We start from the raw sequence: 14,192 nt of genomic DNA on the forward strand, positions 1-14,192 counted from the left end.
TACAACAGTAATTTGCTCCAGTTCCAGAGTGTTCTTGTCATTGAATTATCTCACTATGTTGTGTTGGGAGGATAAAGTATCTGTTTTGTCTTCTATAACTCTCTCAAAGCTTGGTTTCTGTGCAGCCCTATGGTCATTATGCAATTTCTTATTCCAAGAGGTCCTTTCCATATGGACTATCTGTATACAACTAATTCCTGTGTGCCCATTGAAGCTTATATGACAGTATCTTGCCCATAACTGGTGTGTGTTTGTGAAAACTGCATCTAAGAATAAATGATCAGTTGAAAAAAATTCCCACTAGAACTTATTGATTAAAATCAGTGATTTTTTGTTTAAAATGGGAATTTTTCATGCTGTGTGTGTATTCCAATAGCTATAAAATAGCCTATATTCATGAACAGACATTAATAATTAACAGAAAATAATTAAAAAAACATTGACTCATTCAATGGGATAGTAACGACATTGAATCTGAAATCTCTTCATACATGCATTTTGCATATTTATAAACATTTTCTGCAAATAAAATCATGCTAAATACCAAAGTGAAATAATTTATAATCAATATCTCTAAATGTATGTACTGACGTAGACCTACTTAATCTGGAATGGAATTGGATGGGAGGTCAGATGCTCTGTTATTGTGTAAATGTTCACAAAACATTCAGTTGTCTCTGAACTGTTTTGGTTGCCCAATCTAAACAATAAATGTGATTGGTCAGAAGGGAAGACAGCTGATTTCCTGGCAATAGTTCTATTTCAGAGAAATCTTGCCTGCTTTTGCTTTCATTCTTATTTATGAGGGTGTTAAATTTTAATCTGTGTCCTGATAGTGGTGCTAGAGTTCATGTTCATGTTCTTGGAAAACCCCCAATGAAGTTGGTTGTTATGATTTATGTAGCAGACAGGCGAAGAAAGAGCTGAGCCAAGAGGAGAGTCCACAGGCTTAGGTATATTCAGTGCGGGCATTGAGATGTGAAAGAGTAGACAGCAACCAATTCTCCCTTTTTCTGTGTGCATTTCTTCATTTCCTTGTCTGTCTTCCTGTCATTTAAAACAATAAGAATGAACTTTACATTTCTGGTAGAAAATTTTTAATAAAGCAGACGTATGAAGGGACGTAAGCTGAGTTTGATGCATGAGAAAATAGCCTGACATTTTGAGAGATTAGAGGTGTAAGCTGGGCAATCAATCAGATGTTACACTACATCTGTTAAATGCAGTATTTTTAGCTACTATTAATTCTGGAAATAATGTCTTTTGTTCCTTTCTTCAGCCTTTTAATGCCAAAGTGCCTCATGAGACAAGGTCTACCTATAGATACATTAGTGACATTCAGTATCTTATGTGGACTCAAACATGTGATTCTGCCTTTGTCTGATGAAAAAAAGCTATCCTTAGAGGCAGATTTTCAGCCAATGGAGTTTGGAAAGATTTCCTCAACTTTGGAGCAATGAAAACAACAGCATCTCAGAGCAATAAAACAAACAAACAAAACAACAAACAATACTTTAGCAATGCCCTTACACTTCAGGATCCCTGGTATGAGATGGGGCAGCTCTCCCCTGTTTCTGGGTACTGATGCAGTGAAGCTGCTGGGACAAAGCTTGTCACCTTCTTTCCCCACTCTCCCCAGGTACAAGAAGAAAAAAAATACAATTGTCTCTCCTGGGCTCGATTCTGGACCTGTTTGCTAGATCAATCAATTTGCCCTGGAGTCTGTAGTGTAACCCAGGCAGTGTCCGTGGCAGCCACCAGGGAACTGGCACACAGGGGCTCCATCCCTGTGTGTGGATTCAGAAACTAGCTTGGAATTATAGACTTGAATTCAGACGCATCTCACAAATCTTTTTTTCTGACTGCTTGCAAACCAACTGACTACACCTGAGTCTGGTTTCATTTTCACTTGTATCCTTATCATTGGTTCAGCTTCTTAAGGAAGGGTTTCAGAGGAGTCAGACCAGTGCTGGAGTGCAAGAGGTGAGTGTGGGTAGCAGAAGACCTGGTGCTGATTCCAGTACCTCGGCTGGGTAAGTGGATGGTGGTCCTGGGTTGCCCACGACCCTTTCCTTCACTAACAATGATGGGCAGCAATTCTCAGTGCAGTCAGTGGCACAGATTGTGGGTGCTGGCAGAGAAAGGATGATCTCGGGTCCTGGAGTGGTGCCTGCAGCGCTCTTTCTCTGTGTTGTCCTCAGACCTGCTAACAATTGTTTCAAATAGCCGGATACCCTGGTTGGGCACATATATGTTTACTATAGGGAAATCTTACCGTTTGATCCCTTAATCATCAGACTAAGCTCTTCTTCATTGTCCCTTATGACAGTTTCTGTGTTAAAATCTATTTTATTTCATAGATTTCTATTTCTATTAGAATTGCTACCTCTGCTCATTTTTTCTTTCTCTTGGCATGCGATATCTTTTCTACGTTTTCATTTTCCCTCCATGTCTATCTGTTTTGGTGAGGTGTATTTCCTGCAGTTAGCAAATAGATAGGTTTTGTTTTCTAATTCATTACTTCATTCTGTGTACTTTTATTGGAGAATTTGGGCTATTTGCATTCTGGTCTATTACAGAAAAGTAATGACTTGTAATGTTTTTCCATAAATATTTCTACTATTAGCTGTTGATTTTCATTGTACTTTTACAAGATCTTCTATCTTCACATTCTATCATTTACAAGGATTACAATTCTCTATTCTTTTTATTTTTTAGATACAGTTTTTTTAAAAGATTTATTGGAAAGGCAGATGTACAGAGAGGAGAGACAGAGAAAAAAATCTTCTGTCCAATGGTTCATTCCTCAAGTGACTGCAACAGCTGGAGCTGAGCCAATCCAAAGCCAGGAGCCTCCGGGTCTCCCATGCAGGTGCAGGGTCCCAAAGCTTTGGACCGTCCTCCACTGCATTCCTAGGCCATAGGCAGGGAGCTGGATGAGAAGCAGGGCTGCCGGGATTAGAACCGGTGACCATATGGGATCCCAGTGCGTTCAAGCTGAGAACCTTAACCACTATGCTATCATGCCGGGCCCACAATTCTCTATTCTATATACAGCATGTTCATAAGCACAAGTATAGCCCAGATGGATGGTGGTAAACTCAATTTCTGTTTGTTTTGGATAGTGTCTATTTCACCTTAATTTGTAAAGGAGAGGTTTACTGGAAAGTTTTCTAAGATGGCAGTTTCTCCTAGGACCTAGACCATGTCTTTCCATTTTCTCCAAGCCTGTGTTATTTCTGATGAGAAGTCATTTATTAGTCTAATGGGGGAGCCTTTGAAGGTAAACTGATGTTTCTTTCATGCATATTTTAAAATCTTTTCTTTATGTTTCACTGCTTAAAGTTTGAGCATAATGTTAGAGTAATCACAGCCCACCTCTCAACACCTGAGGTCAGGCAACTGTAACTGTAACTCCCACCCATACCAGGACTTGTACCACACAAAAAATTGATGAAGCCCTCTGTCTGAGCATAGACCTGCAATGACCCACATCAGGTAAATGGGCATCTGTTAGTCTCTGATGTCAGACACATTGAATCCTCTGAGATCCAGCTATACACCACACATTATCATGCAGTTACAGAGTTTCCACAGTCTTTGTGCACTAGGATACCACAATCAAATAGGGCATAGGTTTCACCCAGCCCTGAGTGCACCCACTTTGCCTGTGGGTGGGTCCTAGGAGGCATGCCCAGTGCCAGCTATTTATGAGTACACTGCTCAGAAGCTTGCACTCCAGAGCCTGTAGCTGGGTGTGGGCATATGCGTTCCTCATAGTCTTAGATGAGTGTGCAGCTCCCTGCCAGGCTACTAGCCTTAACTCAGAGTTAGTGGAGACCATGAGTTTATGACTTTGGTGTGATCACCTGATCATGCCCACACAGAACCTGGCATGTTCCATAATCCCACAAGCCCTGCTGAGACTAATAGTCTAAAGACGATGGTCTCTCCTGGCTGGTCTGAGCACAAACTCTCCTTCCCCCAAATGGCACTACCTCCCCTCTCACCTGGGCACTTGTGTGGGGCTATAACAGAAAGAGATTTGCTTCCCCCACCTTACCACCTCTACCATGATCTGGGAGAACCCTGCATCCAGCCTGTCGTGAAGTCCAAATCCAGAGATTCTATGTCTGGCAGTGTTGCCAGTGACTGGCTGCGGTGGTCTGCTCTCACCTCTCCAGATCCACCATCTTCTCTCTCTACTTGTTTTCACATGAGTACATTCTCCATGCTGCTCCAGCATGTCTCTCTGCTTTCTGGAACTTGTCTCATAAACTTCCCTCAAACTTCCCCTAGAAGCATGATTACTCTATTTTTTCTTTTGTTAGCTTTCCCTGTTCAAAATCAGAATGCCTTTTCTCTATTCAACCACCATTGCAACCCCTTGATAATTTTCATCTTAAAAAGCAAGTGAGCTGATGCTAATGCATTTTATTACATGCTTATTGTGGAAAAGTATTTTCATCATGGCTTAAAAAGTTCCCAGTGATTCTATTTTTCTCAGTAATACACTAATGAATTAAATAGTCATTACTAATTACATTTAACACTGATGAGAAAAATCTAAGTTTACAAAAATAAAGTGCATATTCAAGGAAGACTCAGGCAATGGATAATGATTTGAATTATTTTAAATATTTTAAGCTATTTTCTTTATTTTAAAATATTTTATTGATACAATATAAAGAGAATCGATTTTTTTTAAGAATTTACTTGTTTTTATTGCAAAATCAGATATACAGAAAGGATGCGAGACAGAGAGTAAGATCTTCTGTCCGATGATTCACCCCTCCCAAGTGGCCACAATGGCGGGTTCAGTGCCGATCTGAAGCCAGGAGCCTGGAACTTCCTCCAGGTCTCCCATGTGGGTGCAGGGTCCCAAGGCTTTGGGCTGTCTGTCCTCAACGACTTTCCCAGGTGACAAGCAGGGAAATGGATGGAAAGTGGGGCTGTTGGGATCAGAACTGTTGCCCAAATGGGATCTCAGTGCATTCAAGGCAAGGACTTTAGCCACTAGACCACTGCACTGGACTCAAGAGAACAGATTTAATGTGCTTCATGGATACAACTCATAATATAATGATTGTTCCTTTTCTACCTTCTTCCCTTCTTTTCTCTTTGAGTTTTTGAGATTACATTGTGAATTTGCATTATAATCAGAGGTTTAATGTTCTACCAAGTAGTTTAATAAATGAAAAGTAAAAAGACCCTAGTTGAATAAAGAGACAAAGGCTATGAATAATAACAAATCAAGAGAATGTCAATTTCATTTACACATATTTATTTTAAAAATTCTTATTTTCTGTTTTAAAGTTTTGCAGGTATAGGGCTTCCTCCCTTGTCGCCTTCATCCTCCCTTTTCTCTCCTCTCAATTCTACCCTGTGTTTTATAATAATAGAGTCTGTCAGTAGTCTTAAGTCCAACAATCTGCTCTTTACATGGGTCATGCCATTTTTGGTCTAAGCAATGGTAGCAAGTCTAGTACGTTGTTGTCTGGGTACATTTAAACATTTAATTGAGGGCTTACTTTAATCCAGGAGTAGGGATTCATTCTGCTGATCTTTGATTCCTTGTACTCCAGTCTCCACTACATCCTTCCTTCGTGAGATTACAAGTGTATACATAGCTACCTTTACATCTTTTTGTTTTGTATTTTGGATGGAAGCTGTATTATACCAGAGAAAACATATGGTATTTGGATCTGGCTCATTTCACTGAGCATGATGGTCTCCAGTTGGGACCACTGATTGCAAAAGGTAGAATTTTGTTCTTTTTAGGGACTGAGTAGTATTCCACAAAGTAAATGTAGCATTTTTTTTATCTAATCCTCTTTCAATGGACATCTATGTTGTTTCCATGTTTTTGCTATTGTTGATTCTGCTGCAGTGAACACAGGGATGCAAGTTGCTTTCTCATATGTATATATCAGCCATTTTTGATATATTCCTAGGAGTGGGATAGCTCAATCATATGGTAGCTAAATTTTCCATTACTTGAGTACTGTCCATATTGATTTCCATAGTGATGACTCTAGTCTACACTCCCACCAACAGTGGATTAGGGTTCCTTTCCCCCCACATCCTCACTAGCAGATGCTTCTAGTAGTTTTCTGTAAGTAGATCATTCTCACTGCAGGAAGTGGAAATTCAATGTAGCTTTTATTTGTATTTCCCTTATTGCTAGAAAGCTTGAACATTGTTTCATATGTCTGTTTGCCATTTGAATTTGTTCTTTAAAAAATGTCTGAAGGAGTTTGGGCTTGGGTTTGGGGGCAACTGCCGCTCCTCACAGTGTGGCGGCTGTGGGGGGTGTCCCTGCTGGGTCGGACCCAATGCTGGGGGCTCATGCCAAAGACGCTGCCGCAAGGCAGTGAACGAGTCCTCGGCCTCACCCAGGACCCAAGAGAGCTCTTCCCTCAGGGTAAGTACACCATGTGGGAACTTGGGAACTGGCTTAAAATTCCTAGCTCCACCCAGCTGCTAATATCTGGCAGCTAGGTGAGTTTGGGAGGAGTTCGGGCTTGGGTTTGGGGGCAACTGCCGCTCCTCACAGTGTGGCGGCTGTGGGGGGTGCCCCTGCTGGGTCAGACCCAATGCTGGGGGCTCACGCCAAAGACGCTGCTGCAAGGCAGTGAACGAGTCCTCGGCCTCACCCAGGGCGGCCAGTGCACCATGTGGTGCCAGGCTGTGACTGCTGGCCACCCGGCCGGGGAGCTCTGGGGTAATGGAGGTCCGAATTGCTGCTTAGATAGCTCTAGGGTGACACCACTGTTTCTGGGTTCTGAGTCAATCCTAAAGATTCCCAATGCCAGTAACTCTTCTTTTGAAGAACTTCTAATCAGTTATTAATGCTGAGATTTGAACACCTGTAATGCAAATGATAAGCCCCGGATTGTCTAGCAGGATATTTTTTTGCCTGACATGATGTTGGTTCAGGAGACTGGTCACATTAGGCAGGTCCATAATTTTAACTAGCACTCTAGAACCTTATCCTGGGGTGGACTCTGTGCAGGACGTGTGGGCCACACCCTGTAGAAAGTTTAGCCCCACTGGTAAACCTAAATTTTAGGTGGTTATGGACTAAGCTAGGTGTGACCAAGGAGCCTGCCATCAATCACAGGTTAAGGGATCCACCATAGACTGGACTGGGCAAGGCAGCAGCACCCAAATGTGCATCCTGAACAGGGTGTGGGGTGGGCAGGGCTGCAACATTCACCAGCTCATACAAGGCCAAATGGGAGGCCAGAGTACACCGGCACTGGCCTAAAAACCAATGGCATGTATGTAAACTGGGTTTGGGAGTGGATCAAGTGGAGGTACTTGGGAAGCTCCCCTGGCGAGTCATAGCTCTCGCTGGTGAACACGTCGTCCAAATCTGGGGGTAGGACAAGCAGGGCATAGTAGCTCCAAAATGTGTAAATTGGTAATGGAACGTAATGTACTGGGCAGGACTGAGCAAACCTTTGTCTACAAGCAAAACTAGAAACCAGCATGGAACACAGGTCATACTGAGCTAGGCTCTTGCACCTACTGGTCCACAGAGCAACCACGGGCAGGTGCATGATTTACAGCTAGGAACAAGCCCAATCGGGGAGGCAATGGGACACCCTAACTAGGTTGAGGTTCCCACCAAGGGGCGTATGTGCTAGAATTGGAGCTGCGTTCTATCTAGGAAACAGTTGCAGTCACCCGAGGCACTAGTGTGGGCTGGGATTGGATGCACCAGGCCAGTTCAGACCCCAACACCATCTGCTGTCATGGAGAACCAGAGGGTAGATGTGGGACTGACTAGGCTGGGTCTCAACCCCCTACTGAGCCATGCGTGAGCTGTATGTGGGTATGGACGAGCCATGGCCGGGCTGAAACATCCAACAGTGTGAACCAGAATGGGGTGAAAGCCAGCCAGGAAAAGCCACTGTTCCTGCTAGGACAGGAGGTGAACTGAGTTGGGTTGGCTCAAGGACCCCCTGGCATGCGCAAAACCTGCCATTGGGAGGGGTTCTGATGGAGGAGCCTGGGCAACTCCTCTGGCAGGACACAGTCCCTGCAGGTAAGCGCAAGAAGCATGATGGGAAACAGTCCAGAATAGGCCATGGGAAGTTTCCCACTGGCACACATTCAGCATGGGTCAGGAGCAGACCAGGCTGAATCAGTTCATGTCACCCACTGGCAAATCTGATCACCAGATCAGAGTGTGGGATGAGCCGGGTTTGGTCGCGACAAAACCAGTACACATTATGGAATGCCAGGGCGTGGTTGCCTGTACTGGATATGAATGCAGCACCCAACCAGCACACGTGAGATCCAGGAAGGAAGGGAGGGGCAGAACTGGCGGGGGGATTAAGGGGTTGGTCCCCTTGGCGGACAGCTACTCCCACCGGAGAGCGTGGGCTGGGATAGAGACAGACTAGACTATGCAAGGCTACAACACCTGTGCGCTGCATGTGGAATAGATCAGGGAAAAGCCAGGCTGGGCTGATTATTCCTGCTGGTGCAAGCATAAATTAGAGTGGGTGAGGGATGTTTGGGCATAGCCGCAGAAGCTGGCACTGGGGACTAATTCTGTCAAGTCAAATCACAGAACCACCTAAAGAGTGCATAAACCGGGACAGAGAGACCTGGGAGGGAAAAAGTGGGTTCCCCCTTCTTGGGTCACTATTCCCGTGGGAGGGCATGAAAACTAGGATGGGGACTGGGATGGTTAGATAGAGAGGCACTCAACAACACCCGTGAGGGCTGGATGGTTGAGTTGGTTAGATAGAATTAAGCTTTAATACCCATTGACAAGTGCCAGAGCCAAATGGGATGGGGGACAGACTGGTCTTCTGCTACACATACTGGCAAACCAGGGTAGGGGGTGGGCCTGGTGGGGGTTATTGTGGGTCGCCCCAACTAGGCTGCAGCTCCCACTGGTTAGTGTGAGGGCCGAGTACATGCTGGGCAGAACCAGACTGGACTGCAACACCCATTGGTTCCAGTGCAACTCGGGACTGAAAACAGAACCAACCCAGCAATTGCAACCACCAGCTGATTGGGGTGATGGACTGTGCCGGGCCCTGTGCTTGCTAGAACATATAAGAAACTAATCTGGGAATACCTCAAAGTTTCTTTGGAGATCTCCCCAATCGAACTGCTGGACTCAGAACTCTAATCAAGAAAAGACAGAAGACAGAGCATATCAATCATTCATCTCAGCTATATGTTGGCAGCGAAATATGGGGCAAACGGAGACTTTATGATGGACCATATCAATCAGTGGACGACCTCATCGAGTGAAACTGGCAGCGATTCATAACTGGAGAACTATTAACACCGCTTGAGCACATATCTCAGAGCATGCCCCACATCCGGGACTTTGGGTGGGCGGGAAACCGGGTGGGGCTCCTCCCTCAATATCCCTCTTTACCTCAGATACATGATGGAAACAATATGGACATAATAGTATTACCCACTTCCCTATCTCCCTGAACCTTTTTTTTCTTTTTTTTTCTTCTTTTTCCTTTAACTGTAATTAACTATGTAAAGATTGTCAACAACAACACAATAAAATAGATTTAAAAAAAAAGAAGAAAAATGTCTGCTGATTTCCTTCACTCATTTCTTAACTGGTTTGTTGCTATTGTTTTTCTAGAGTTCTTTGCGTATCCTGGATATAGCCCCCTATCTGTTATGTAGTGTGCAAAAAATATCTCCCATTCTGTTGGTTGTTTCTTCACTTTGTTCTCTTTCCTTTGCTGTAGAGAAGCTTCTTAGTTTGATGTGGTCCCATTTGTTCACTTCAGTTTTGATGGCCTGTGCTTTTTATGACTTTTCTAACTAGTCCTTACCTAGACCTCTATCTTACGGGGTCAGTTGTTGTCTGGAAGTAGAGATGCATACTGCGTTGTATCCTCACATCTGGATATGATAGTCTCCATTACACAGTTGCTATACATCCCCTTAAATGAAAAGCCACAATACAAAATCAAAAACAGAAAGAGAAATAGAAATAGAAAATTACAATGTCATGAAGTTAAATAACATGCTGCTAGATATGATAGTCTCCATTTCACAGTTACTATCCATCCCCTTAAATGAAAAGCCACAAAACAAAATCAACAACAGGAAGAAAAGAAGACAAATTAACAACACCATGAAGTTAAGTAACATGCTACTAAATGACTAATGTGTCACTGAAGAAATGAAAAAGAAAATCAAGACCCTTTTTGAAGAAAGTGATGCTACTGTATGATCTATGAGTCATTGAAGAATTTAATGAGGAAGAAAATGTTTGGAAGAGATGAAACTAAGAAAAAAAATCAATGACCTGTGCTTTTGATAATTTTTCCAGCAAGTCCTTGCCTAGGCCTATGTCTTATAGAGTGTTGCCTATGTTATTTTTAAATAATTTGATGATTTCTGGGTGTACACTTAGGTCCTTATTCATTTAGACTTGATTTTTTTATATGGTGAAAGGCAGGTGTCTTGTTCCTTATTTTTACAGGCTGCTTTCCAATTTTCCCAATAACATTTGTTAAAGAGACCAGGCTTTTTTCCTGAATTATTTTGAGTTTTGTTTTAAAGATTAGTTGGCTGTCCATTTGTGCACTTGCTCCTGGGGTTTCTATTCTGCTCCAGTGATCATACCCTATGTTTCTGTACCAGGGTGGGTGTAGGACAGCTGAATAGTGGGATTATTTGGGTTGAGCTAAGTTTCAGTGCCCATTGATGTATATGAGAGCCAAATGCGATATGGGACATACTGGGCAAGTGTGCTGCATATACTAGTACACAAATGAACCATGACTGGGTATGGGCCCTAAGGGGGTTATTAGAGGTTCATTCAGACTAGGTTGAAGGACTGGCTGATTGATGTGAGGGCAGAGTGTGTGTTGGTCAGTGTTGGGCTGGGCCACAACATCCATTGGTTTATGTAAGAGATGAGATTGGAGATAGAACTGACCCAGCAATTACAATTACCAGTGTGTGCATTGGCTAATTGACTGCCAAACCCCAAACTGGCAATCACATACAATAGCAGGTCTTTGATTGCCTTAGACAAGGTTTATGTCAGCATCCTCCCAACTGACCTTCTGGATTCAGAACTCCAATCATGGGGAGGACAACAGGATCTATGGTCTGATGGTGGAGTGTGTGTCAGAACTGGGCCTACTAAGTAGCTAAGATGCACTGAGTACTAAGAGCATTGGATGGCATACACAGATGCACATGAAGGATATGGCAGTACATTGGGTACTGCTCCTGTTCCCTTTGTGTGGGCTGCAAATCCACTAACTAGGCTTTTGTCTGCAGGTTGGGCTACCTTCCCACAGCTTCCCTATGCTTACCTTCCTCTTTGGCAGCTGGCTGCAGCAGTTTTTCTCCTCTGCATAGTTCCTGCTTCCCTCCAGTGACCTCCTGAGAGCTTTGCTCAGCTGATGCTGTAATTTTCTTTCTCCAGCTTCATGCTGCAATTTTTTACTCCAACTGCTCTCTCTGTCTGCATACATTAAATTTTTTAATAACCCTAGACATTCAAAATTATGATTAGCGCTCTTAACAATTTGTTTGATAAAGATATTAAACAAAATTTTGCAAACTCTATTTGCAATAGTACTGATACACAAAGGAGTTTCTGACTTGTTTACTTTTTACAATTTTTCTAAAATTTTAGCTCCTACATATTAGAGATGAGAGGTTGTATCCATCTCTCTGTGTTCAGCTTCTTTTCTCAACATGACATTCCCCATTTGTCACCATTTTGATGCAAATAATAGAATATCACTATTTTTATAGGTGAATAACATTTCAGTGTTTGTTTATATGTCTATATGTGTGTCTATGGATGAGTGTTTGTATAACATATTATTAATCCATTCATCTGATGGTGAAGACCTTGGATGATCCTATATTGTGGCCACACAACTTTTAAACAGCAGCAATCTGTGATTTAAACCCTGAGCTGAACACTTGTATTTCAAGTTCAGCATTAGCTATAATGTACCAGGGCAACTCGATATTTATGATTATCCAGTACGCTTTTGTTTACTTATTTGTTTTGTGCATTCTCCCCTCACTTAAACAGAGCTTCATCCAACAAATTTCAGTTAATTTTGTTTGTAGTTTCACACTGGAACAGGCCCAGGACACAGTAGGTAGTCATGAAACGTTTGTAGAATTTTTAAAATTTTATTATTATTATTATCATTTTATGATACAGTTCCATAGGCTCCTGGCATTTCCCTTATCCCCTCCATAATTCGCTCCGCCCCACCTAGTTCCACTATATCATTACTAAAGTATAGTCCCTCATACACAGTCATATGTCCATCATTGCAAGCAGGGACAATGGCAGAGAGTCCAGCACCCTATTGTCAAGGTATAGTAAACAGTTTCATTGTAAGTCCATCTTTGTCTGGAAGTAGAGATGCATACTACATTGTTTCCTCACATCTGGATATGTTAGTCTCCATTTCACAGTTACTGTACATCCCCTCAAATGAAAAGCCATAATACAAAATCAAAAACAGAAAGAAAAATAGAAAGTTACAATGCCATGAAGTTAAATCACATGTAACTAGATATGACACTCTCCATTACACAGCTATTATATATCCCCTTAAATGAAAAGCCACAAAACAAAATTAACAACAGGAAGATAAAAAAAAATTAACCATACCACAAAGTTAAATAACATGCTACTAAATAATTAACATGTAGCTGAAAAAATGTAAATCAAGAAGCTTCTTGAAGAAAATGATGCTGCTGTATTATCTACGAATCATTGAATGATTTAATCAGAAGAAAGTGTTTTGAAGAGATGAAACCAACAGAAAACAACAAAATCCATGAGATATAGTTTCTGCTGATTTTTGTTGGTGAAATGTCTCTTCTAGACAATGAATTGATGAGTTTGTTTTTTAATCAGTCTGCTACTCTATGACGTTTGATTGAGCTTAAGCCATTTACATTCACAGTTTAATATGTATAAATGGTGTGTTGGTTCTGTCATTTTAAGAATGGGTTGTTCATTGGTTTAGTCTTCTGTTGTCATTTTACTGGGATGTTCTTCCCGTTTGCCTTTAGTTTTGTTGGGTGCTATTCCTCTTCTCTGTGAAGAGAACATCTTGAAGTATCATTTGTAGGACAGGCTTGGGAGAGGAAGATTCTTTTAACTTTTCTTCCTTGTGGAAGAATTTTATAACATTTTCAAAGACAAAAGAAAGCTTTGCTGGATATGTTATCCTAGGCCGATAATTTTTTTCTTTTAGAATCTGGAATATGTCACGCCACTCTCTTCTTACCTGTAGAGTTTCCTATGAGAGATCTCCTGTGAGCTTAATTGGCATTCCTTTATATGTTAATTGATTTTTTTCACGTGCGCACTTAAGGATCTTTTCCTTATGTTCAATTGAAGAGAGCTTGATGATCATGTGTCTTGGTGAAGATCACTTTTGATCAAGCCTGTTGGGAGTTCTGTGCTCCTCCTGGAACTTGTTTCCCAATTCTTTCTCTAGATTAGGGAAATTTTCCTTTTTTGTTTCATTAAATACATTTGTAAAACCAGTTTTTCTTTCTGCACCTTCTGGGGTTCCCATAACTCTTATATTTGGCCTCTTAATAGTGTCTTTCAGTTCTTGAATACTTTTTTTGGCCTGATCCAGCTCTGCTTCCAGTTTTTTGTTTGCTTCCCCCTGGTGACAGGAAATACCTTCCAATTCTGAGATTCTTTCCTCTGCTTGTTTCCTCTGGAGACTCTCCACTGTACTTTTAATTTGCTCTACTGTGTTCTCAATTTCTGATATAACAGCCTTGATTTGCTTTATTGCTTCCTTAAATTCTTTGAACTCTTGTATGTGCTTCTTATTGTTGATCAGAAGCTTTAAAATGAGTTTTCTGAATTCTGTGTCCTCCATTTTCTCGATGTCTTCCTCAGTGAACTCTGAGGTTGGCATAGGGTTTTGCTCTTTTGCAGGGGAGTTTTCTGTAATACTCATTGTGCCTTTGTCTCTTCTTTTGCTCTTGATCATTGTACTTCTGGTTAGCAGAGTCTTCTGCTTGGGGCAGGATTCTAAGCTGTGTCACCCACAGGTCTACAATGCGATTTTACTTATTGCTGTTGGTACACAACTCTTTGCTTGCAGCCACTTGTACCACTCCCTCCAGTGAGTTCCAGGTTTGGGTTCTTATGTCACATTTCCACCATGGTC

General features: G+C 41.9%; 1 protein-coding gene across 1 annotated transcript in view; it reads left to right on the plus strand.

Annotated features, from left to right (window-relative positions):
• The first annotated feature begins 1,930 nt into the window (after nucleotides 1-1,930).
• LOC101527790 (guanylate-binding protein 7) overlaps nucleotides 1,931-14,192 on the plus strand; it is a 36,833-nt gene continuing 24,571 nt past the window's right edge. The window contains exon 1 of the mRNA XM_058681307.1: nucleotides 1,931-1,983. The gene's annotated coding sequence lies outside the window, so the exon portion shown is untranslated. The remainder of the gene's footprint in view (nucleotides 1,984-14,192) is intronic.

Source organism: Ochotona princeps, chromosome 2, assembly GCF_030435755.1.
Source record: "Ochotona princeps isolate mOchPri1 chromosome 2, mOchPri1.hap1, whole genome shotgun sequence".
Taxonomy (NCBI): domain Eukaryota; kingdom Metazoa; phylum Chordata; class Mammalia; order Lagomorpha; family Ochotonidae; genus Ochotona; species Ochotona princeps.